Here is a 10,303-nt window from a genome sequence, read left to right as displayed (position 1 = left end):
GATAAAAAATATTATTCCACTGTCTTCTTGTATCCAATGTTACTATTGAGAAACATGAGGCAAATCAGATTTTTCTTCCTTTGTAGAAGATTTGTTCTTTTTCTCTGGAATTTTTAAAAATACTCCTTCGGGGCGCCTGGGTAGCGCAGTCGTTAAAGTGTCTGCCTTCGGCTCAGGGCGTGATCCCGGTGTTCCGGGATCGAGTCCCACATCGGGCTCCTCCGCTGGGAGCCTGCTTCTTCCTCTCTCACTTGCCTGCTGTGTTCCCTCTCTCGCTGGCTGTCTCTCTGTCACATAAATAAATAAAATCTTTAAAAAAATAAAAATAAAAAATAAAAATGCTCCTTCAATCTTTGGTATTCTTAAATTATGATAATTTTTCTTAATACATAATTGTATCTCTAGCTTTTATTACACTATGAACCCTTTCAAAAGCCATAATTCTATTCAAAATGAAAAATCCTGTGACTTATTTTCTTTGCATTAGTAAGAATTTCATTACCCAGTGGGGCGCCTGGGTGGCACAGCGGTTGAGCGTCTGCCTTCGTCTCAGGGCATGATTCTGGCGTTATGGGATCGAGCCCCACATCAGGCTCCTCCGCTATGAGCCTACTTCTTCCTCTCCCACTCCCCCTGCTTGTGTTCCCTCTCTTGCTGGCTGTCTCTCTCTCTGTCAAATAAATAAATAAAATCTTAAAAAAAAAAAATTTCATTACCCAGCAGCTGCATAAGTGTATCATACAGCTTTTCTATTTTGTGATGCTAGTAGCCACTGGTGGGTATTTGATGACTAGATCCATTAATTCATTGGGTTCCAAGATGCTGATACTGTAATTGTATAATTTCCTTGTCATTTATCAGCTGAGATACTTTTATTAAGAGATTTTTTTCCTCTCAACTATGGTACCTATAACATTTCATCTAAGAAATGCAGGATATATTCTTGATTCTTTCAACTCACTTGCTGATTATCAACATTCATGAATTTGTTCTCAGTAATTCGCAGAAGGTAGTTAAATTAGTTCTTATAATACCATTATAAACTCATGGATTTAAAGATATTTGGTGGGTGTCAATCCATTGGGATTCTTCATATTAAAGCTCAAATAATATCACTTTTGACCAGAGAAAGACTCTTTAAGTTGGCTTCTGAGTATTTCTGACACGACCCTGGAAGTATTTGAAAATTTCCTTGCTATTTGGAACGGTTCCAGGTTCATCTTTTACATTCCTTCCCCCAGACATGAAATCATCCATTTTTATGAGAAACTTGGCTTTCTCGTAGTGGTAAATAGCATTTCAAGACCACAGTCACAGTGCTAAGGACGGTCATGACTCAGCTGGAAGAAGTTTTTTAAAATAAGTGTTTTATGCATACATGCTTTTTTTTTTTTTGGCTTTTAAAGTGGAAAGTATCTTTTATTATACGTCATTGCTAATATTGCTAATAAATAATTTGTTCTTACTAAATACGGACATAAGCCAAATCCCAAATACATACCAAGGTATCAACTGGATACAAAAAACTCTTTCCTTTTGGTGAGAGAGCCCCGCACACCAGCATGAAACCTTGATAATACTACTATTTTCTGTTATCATCATTAGGCAGTTCTATCCATTACCAGTCAGCTTCTAAATACGATTGTAGGAGTGAGAAAAGTAATTTGAGGAGAAAACTGTATTGATTTAGGGAGTGATAAAAACAGAAAACTACTTACAGCGAGGATCAATACTGTAGTGGACTTCTTAAAAACGGTCTTCCCCTACAGCTAAGATACGAGCTTATACTGTTCGGCCTAATAAAACATTACAGCTTGAAAAAAAAAAAAAAAAAAAGAATCCTCCCAAGAAACTGCATCCTTAGTCGCTGAAGAGGGTCAACGAAGAAACCCTGTTTCCCGCTCAGAGAGTGGCGGGAGCAGAAGACCGCTGTGCTGCAGGGTGGCCGCCCGCGCACGGGGCAGAAGGAAAGGAGCAAGGGTAGATATCCCCGAACGCCTTACCGTTGTGGCAGGCGTACTTCACCCTCGTCCTTCTTGTCTAGCGTGCTTTCTGCACTCTCTTCCGCTTCGTCCGTGCAGCAATCCGTTCCCAGTATTTGAGATACGGCCACACGAGTCTCTCATTCTGGCGTGTGTTGGTATTCCAGGCATCGCCACCGTATGTATCTTGCTGACATATGTCGGTCAGGGCAGCTGCATTTGCAGCTCAGGGGCAATTGGGACCTTGCATGCTCGGACCAGTAAGTCCTTCTCCATTTCCAGCAGCCTGCCCGAGGGAGGAGCAGTCTGCAGTACATGCTCTGTCTTTTCCATTTTAGCATCAAACCTTTCAGCATGAACCTGGCCTCCCTTTGCCAGTCGTCTTCCTTTTCCAGGAAGCTCAAGTCCGCACTTCTCAAGGGCTGTAACTGGCTCTTTTCTTGCATGACCTGAGCCCGCGCCTGTTCCAGATATTACAATGTGGGGGGTTATTTAAGTTATTCATGGGGTTATTTAAGTTATTCATGGAGTTATACTCCTGGGCTGGGAGTGGCCGGCTCGGGTCCCCTTGCGCCACTGTCCGCAGGTCCTGGATACATACTTTTAACTCAAATTCAGGACTGACTTTGCAGTAGTTAAAATTGTGATGAAAATGTATTTTTATTAGCATAAGCATATTAATTCTTTCTTCGCATCTTTCTTTCTAATACTAAACTTATCCACAATGGTGGTCCCTAAATTGCTTTCTGAAAACAATTGCTTTATCATTCATTCATGGGAATGGTTTTCTATGACTCTGTGCAAGGAGGCCATCAGCAGGTGTAGTACCAAAAACTTTTTTTCTGGAGCGCCTGGGTGGCACAGCGGTTAAGCGTCTGCCTTCGGCTCAGGGCATGATCCTGGCGTGATGGGATCGAGCCCCACATCAGGCTCCTCTGCTATGAGCCTGCTTCTTCCTCTCCCACTCCCCCTGCTTGTGTTCCCTCTCTCGCTGGCTGTCTCTATCTCTGTCGAATAAATAAATAAAATCTTTAAAAAAAAAAACAACTTTTTTTCTGGAGCATTTAAAAATACTTTATTTTCATTTCCAGTAGTTCCTCAAAAAATTACTTTAAACTCACAATTGAGGGGTTCCTGTCGTTCTTATGTAATCCTTTGTTCTTGATGCCGTGCGGCCATTCAGCTTGGGGCTAGTGAAAACCAAATTGAAGGCACCATCTCTGGGTGACCAGTCGCTAGTGAGTGCTCCTTTATTCCCTAGGGAATGCATGGTTTCAGTTTCTGTCTCCATCTCCGACTGCGATTCAGAGACTGTCAAGTTGCAGAGAGTTGATACAGTTCCAGTTTGCAGGAAGCCGTGGTGAAGGTGGTGGTGGTGTTTGCTGTTAAGGTTTTTGGGGGCTTATTTCTGTGCAAAACTGTCAAAATGGGATCCTTCTTGCCTCAGGAGATGATATCATAGACATTAGACACCAAAGTGAGTGTGAAACTGGACACCTAATGAGTGTTTTCTAAAATACCAAGATCTTTCCATGCATTCTTGAATTTCAAAGTCACAGCTTTATGAAGTGTGTACCATCGTCAGCATATTTTACTATTAAGAAAAAAAATAATGCCGAAGTGTGTGACTTGCCCCATATTTCCAGCAGAATCTTCGGTCCCTAGCTTGACCACCAGTCCTAATTTTATGATGCCTGCTATCTTACACAGGTGCTCACCTGCTGTTCTCTCTTAAAGCACAAGAGAGCAGAAAAGATGTGAACTGTGGGCTTAGCATATAAAAGTCCTGGAAACATTCATTCACGGTGGGGAAGCTGAACTATCACATCTAGAAAGTTGTTTTCAGAAATATTCCAGTGAAGGGGACGTTAGGCTAGGACTTAAACCCATTGTGTGTATGGGAGCTCAGGGGTTTAGATAAATCAAGATGATTAGAAACTTCTTCTAAGGCAGTGTGGCTTCTCTGAGTCATGCGTTCTCTCACTACAAGTGACATTCCGAATTGTGCCGAGTCTCCTGTTAATATCATTTGTTTTCTGAGCATAAAGGAGGTGGATAAAGTAGACTATGCTTTCAAATCCCCATATGGTCAATCTGGAATATAATGAACAGGGGTACATTTCATTTAAAAGAAATCAGATTAGCTGTGGGTTGGAGGAAGTGGGCACATTTTCAAGGTAGCTTTGTGCCCACGTATCTGCAATATACGTGATCTGCATTTCCCCCACAATTTTAGCTTATTTCCTAAAATGATTGCTTGACTCTTCTTTATGAATTTCCTGATTAATTCAGAATGGGATGGATTGGTTCTTGAACCACTGTAACCATCAGTGGAGCTCAGAACTGAACTCACCAGGGTAACTGTGAGTGCTCGCTGCTTGGGAAACTCATGGCCTAACCCAGGTCTTAGGACTAAAGCTTTGGTGGTTTGTTGAAGAGAGCTCTTATAGGATGCAGTTATCACATGGGTATACCAAGAAAAAAGAGTTCACAACTCAAATTAATTTCAGAACAGCGTCTTATTCAACTTTAAGGACTTATGTAATTATTAATTTATGTACATAAATTACTAATTTATGTAAGAACCTGAGGACTTTTCTTTACGGGACTAGAGGCATGGTGAGTCTTCAAGTGGGATATTGTAGGATATGTGGGGTTTTTCCAACTGATTTTTTGTGGTAGTTATAAGTAACTGCCACAATAGTATTTTGTGATATGTCTGTTAGGGAAACACTGATATAGGCTGCAGAGGTTAGACACCCAAGCTCGTACGGCAATACAGAATTAAATGTGTAATTCATAAAACAAACAAGCGTTGTTGATACAAACTAAGTCTAACCAAAAGCCGCATTTAATACTCATTCAGAGAACATATATTGCAAACCTTTTATGTGCAAGTTTTCTCCTAGGTAGGGATAAAGTAGTAAAAAACAGAGTTCCTTTTCACATATATATTACAGTCTAAAATAATAATAAGGCTAAATTGAAATTTTGTCATTCCTCAACTCAAAAGCCTTGGCTGGCTTTCTATCTTGCCCAGAATAACATTTAAAAGCCCTTATCATGGCCTACAAGGTATCACATGTTCTAGCCTGTCTACCTCACCGACCTTCTCCCTGCAAATGCACATCCATTGATACTGGCCTCTTATTTTACACAGTCTCAAAATTCAGAGTCTTTATCTTGAAGATGACTTAGCCTGGATCCTCCCCTCAGATATCTGCCTGGCTCAGTTTTTCTCTTCTGTGAGGTTGTTGCCCAAATGTCACCTTCACAGAGAGGCTTCCCTGAGCACCTATGCTAAGCGGTATCCCGCCATCATTCTCTATATCCTTATCCTGTTTTAATGTTTCTGCAAAGCCCTTATCATATGATATACAATGTATTTGTTTATTTACTGCTTCTTCCCATTAGAATGTGTCCACAGAGTTCGTGGGAAGAAAAGCAAAGCTTTAATGTTGGTCTAGACATATTCACTCATAACCATTTCTGGTTTACTCTGGCCAGTCCGGCCTCTGAGAAACATATTGTCCCAGGTTAGGGCTCTTTACTTGCTGAACCAAAGAGGAAACTGTGGGTTCCTGCTGAGTCATTGGATTGTTGCTATATTTTCCATCCTGTTTGCCTATGTTGGTTTCCTCACCATTGTTGTTGGTGTTCATCTCTGCCGCTTGCACAGACTCCTTTATTTTTTTTTAGAGTAGTTCATTCTGCTCTCCATACTAAACATGTTCTTATTCCTCGTTAGTTTTTTTTTTCTAATTATGTCAGCTAGTATTTATTCTGTTAGTCGTTTTTTGTTTGATAAAATGTCTTTTTTTTCTCAGAGGACTATAACCTAGTGGGTAACTGTATGGGCTGGAGTGCCACGTTATTACCTAGATCTGAATTCCAGTTCTAGCATACTCTATGCAGGAGCTCAGGCAAATTTTTAACTTTTCAAAGACTTGGATATATTATTTGTAAAGGGGGAAATAATAGTACTTACTTGATTGGATGGGGAGTAAGCAAGTTAATTTCCGTTCAGTGCTTAGAAGATTGGCCGGCATATCAACAAATATTAACTATTGACACTTCAGAGCTATGTTTTTAATAATGCTCCGGGGTTACAGCTAGTACAGCTGGCACTCATATTCTCCCAGGTGTGTTGCTTGGGTTATTCGTATTAACTTTTTTTTTTTTTTAGATTTTTTATTTATTTATTCGACAGAGATAGAGACAGCCAGCGAGAGAGGGAGCACAAGCAGGGGGAGTGGGAGAGGAAGAAGCAGGCTCATAGCGGAGGAGCCTGATGTGGGGCTCGATCTCAGAACGCCGGGATCACGCCCTGAGCCGAAGGCAGCCGCTTAACCGCTGTGCCACCCAGGCGCCTCTCGTATTAACTTTTTTGACCAATGTTTAAAGTATTCAAACAGCATAAATCGGTGTTTTGTTTTTATAAAATATTTTATTGTTTGAGAAATCCCTGAGGCATTTCCAGCTTTGGAAACTGTGGATATAGTTCATTTTCTTCATTAATGTGAAAAGCACACGGTTTTTGAGCTGCCATAACTGAAGTCTGTAAAACAGGGCAAATTTGTCTTACTCCCCGTTTATAATAGCTATCTTCATCAAAACCGAGTATTAAGATGCCTTCATCTACATTTTCTAAATCATGATGAATGCTCTTTAGAAGCTAGTTTCAAAATATCTTGTGCTTGCTTTAGTGACAATCATTAAAATGAAGCTCGTTAGTTAGTAGACGACACCTGTTGTCCTCCTTTCACTGAGGCACATACGTACCTCTTTTCCAATCCATGGGGAGTGTATTCCTCCTTTCTAGAAGATGTAGAGAGCTGACTAATGGCTTGAGTATGCCATTGCCCTGCTAATTTGAAATTTTATAGCATTACTTCAATTCATGGATTTCAAACATTACTCTTGCTTGGCTTTTTCTTCCCATAACTTGAGTGATCCTGCCTTTACCCCCATCGTTAAGGGCTTTTTGATCTCATTTGCATGATTTCAATTTAAGGACATCTGTGCAAGAGAAACGATTTTCCTGTGTGGTAAGAATAATGATGGTGACTACTCATGCAACATTTAACTTACACCGGTGTGGTCAATGCTAGTTTTCAAATTTCCTTAAAATAATTTGCATAATTTTATTATGACCCCCTCATTGAGGATGGGACAAAGAAAGGCTAGAATTTTGTCCTTAGGGATGATAAACTCTAAGTTTTGACATACTATGTTAGAAGTGTGTGGGTGTGTTAGGGGGACACACTAAAGATACAACAAAATATTTGGATAATGAATCAAAGACAACCTGTATGGCACCTTGTTAGAATCAGTCTACACAGCATCCATACTTGTCAGCCACTTTCTTCTCCAGGCTTTCCAGCTGCATCCACCAATGTCGACCTCGTACACACTCAGTCTTGCTTAGTTTCTGAGTTAACCTGAGAAATCACAAAAGACATCAACTCCTCTAATTTGTAGGCTTGAAATTAATTTTGCTGTTGATAGACCTGATATCTACCGTGTGAGGTACATGCATTGTGTATAAATTTTGAAATTCTCTACACTATCGTCATACTGTCTGCAAATACACCCATGTTTTGGACCCATTAAATATGATTAGGTTTCTGCCTCAGTTTTTATGCCCATGACTCTGGGTTTCTGCTGAGTTTTGGGCCCTGTGCTAAAAATTTCTTAATTGACACTCAATCTTATTCTTTCTGACCCTCTCCTCTAGCTGTTCTCCAAACCTAAAAGAATGTATTATCAAGACTCTCGGTGTTGTTACTTGTTTGATTTCAACTACAACCATTGGCTTGAACATTCTCTTGCACCTGATTCGTGACTCCAGAGTTTGGCTTGTTCAGAGATTGACAATGTCTTCAACCATGGCTGAGTTAGACATGCTTTCCAGTCACTGTGTAACTGATTCCTCATTCTTAAATCCTGTGCTGTAACGCACTGAGAGGTTAGTTAGCTTTTGCCATTTTGTAATACTCTAATCTCTTGAACTAATTTATATACTCTTCCCAATTTGGGTAGTATGGAATAGCAGAAAGAATGCAAACTCTGCAATCACAAAGGTCTATTGTGAAATAAAATATGCACAAAACGATAATTCAAATAGTACAAAAGAGTTCATGAGGAAAAGCAATAGTCTCTCACATCATCCTTTCCCACTCTAATCCTGCTATACAGAGGTAAATTGTTTTAGCTGTATTCTTCTTTCTTTCTTTCTTTCTTTCTTTCTTTCTTTCTTTCTTTCTTTCTTTCTTTCTTTCTTTCCTGTCTTTCTTTCTTTCTTTCTTCCTTCCTTCCTTCCTTCCTTCCTTTCTGTTCTGGTGATGTTTTCCATGACTCTGATTATCTCTATTTTTGAACATCATAATCTAGTACTCCTTGTTCCCCTAATTCTTTTTGACTTTCTTTCTATTTTCACTTTTTCTTCAAATTTTGAAGATTGAATGATGATTATTACTTTCAGTTATTAATTTATTGGTTAGTTTTTTAAAAAAAGATTTATTTCTTTATTTGAAAGAGAGAGAGCTCGGGTGGAGGGAGGCGCAGAGGGAGAGGGAGAGAATCTCAAGCAGACTCCCTGCTGAGCACAGGAGCCTGTCATGGGGCTCAATCTCACAACCCTGAGATCATGACCTGAGCTGAAACCAAGAGTTGCACGCTCAGTCAACTGACCCACCCAGGTGCCCCTGTCAGTCACATTTTTAATTTTACCTTGTCAAGGTTGTTGGCATCCACATTGCTTACTATAGTCATGATCAAAGTCCATGTTTTGTACAGAGGCTAACTCTAGTCAACAAACTTTTACATGATCATGAATCTTCTGGGCCAAAAGATGGGCTAAGATTATGTATAGATCCCATGTCTTAATTCTGATTTATTTAGAAGAGATTGCTCCTTTCACTAAGGTCAAATGGATTCTATTTCCTTAGATTCTATAAGTTATTTTAACTCAAGTTAGGTTTTAATTTGTTTCCTAATTGGACTGTACTTTCTCATACAGCCTTTCCCCCTGGTATTGCTAATTGGTTTTTCTTGGATATCCTGCTTCTGTTATGCTCTTATTTTTCAATCCTTCCAATTAATGTGCCTCTTATATGGCATTCAGCTTTAATCTGGTTTTCTCAGAGACCTCCTTCTGCTGCTCTGTACTGGACCCATTGCTATTCACAGTGGCCATCCAAGGACTTCCCTTCCTGGCTTTCCTGGTTAGACCTCCTGTTTCTTGTACACTGTGCCTTTCTCTTTGCTGCTGTGGGCATAACTCTTTATCTACAAATTTAAGTGTGCAAATAATTTCACATTTTTAAGTAAAAATAAATCTGATTCTGAGATTCTGGTATGCCAGCCTGGTAGGAAACCCAGTCTCAGTCATCTTGGGGCTCCTTTCCCCTCCCTGCAATGGCAGGAGGATCCGGGAAGCTTATGTGTTGTCCGGTGAAAAAGAGAGGGACTCTTAATCTTCAGTGCATTGGGGTCACCACTGCCTGTCCCATTGTTTAAGTCTGTGTGGCATCTGCGTAATGGATGGCATCAGATTTTCTGTGACAACAGTCCATTTTCTCTCAGTGAACTAAACAGTTTTTCTTCTCCGAAGTCTACCCACTTTGGGGATCTCTGTCAGGATGCACAGTACAAGTCCTTAGGGTTAACGGAATGCGACAACATTTGTTCACACCTAAGTCTTTGGAAATCTCCCATCTCTTTATTTGCCTTTTAGATGAATCACTCCAAGTATCACCATCTTCTGAAAAACAAAGGGGAAAAAGGGATATCGTTCATTACCAGGAAATTTTTCTTTTTGGCCCTATACTGCATACCTTCCCTGAAGTGAGAAAACAGGCCTGGTGACCTAAGAAGGTGTAATTTCATTATTTCTAGTACCCAGTTACAATGGTAAGTGGTCAAAGATCAATTTTCTTTCTTTCTTTTGAGGAGATCTGCATTTTTTCTCTCTGGAAGAGTTTAGAGCCCTTTCTTAATGCTCAATCTTTTAAAATACTTTGAGGCTGTGAGCATTAGTTTGTCATTTTTGTGTATTTGCTCTTCATAACATTATTTTAGAACAAAGAATGAGAAATTTCTTGTAAAATACTGAGTCTCTGTCACATTTGAAAGGGACCCTGTTTCAGCTAATTAGTGAATCATTTACTAACTACGCAACCGCCTATTGTCTCTCAATCTCCCAGCGTTGTGGGATGTGGCGGGACAAACAACTCCTCTCATCTCCTAAGTCATCCCTTCCTCCAGATGCCTTCTTTCCTTCCTCTGCAGCCGTACTCCAGCACCAGACTGGGTTATGT

General features: G+C 40.1%; 1 pseudogene; it reads right to left on the bottom strand.

Moving 5' to 3' along the window:
- Positions 1-2,040: 2,040 nt before the first annotated feature.
- LOC113258093 (coiled-coil domain-containing protein 127-like) lies at positions 2,041-5,644 on the bottom strand (annotated as a pseudogene).
- Between the last annotated feature and the right edge of the window lie 4,659 nt (positions 5,645-10,303).

The sequence above is a fragment of the Ursus arctos genome, unplaced genomic scaffold (genome assembly GCF_023065955.2).
Source record: "Ursus arctos isolate Adak ecotype North America unplaced genomic scaffold, UrsArc2.0 scaffold_26, whole genome shotgun sequence".
In the NCBI taxonomy this organism is placed as follows: domain Eukaryota; kingdom Metazoa; phylum Chordata; class Mammalia; order Carnivora; family Ursidae; genus Ursus; species Ursus arctos.
This window is presented reverse-complemented; position numbering and strand designations above follow the sequence as displayed.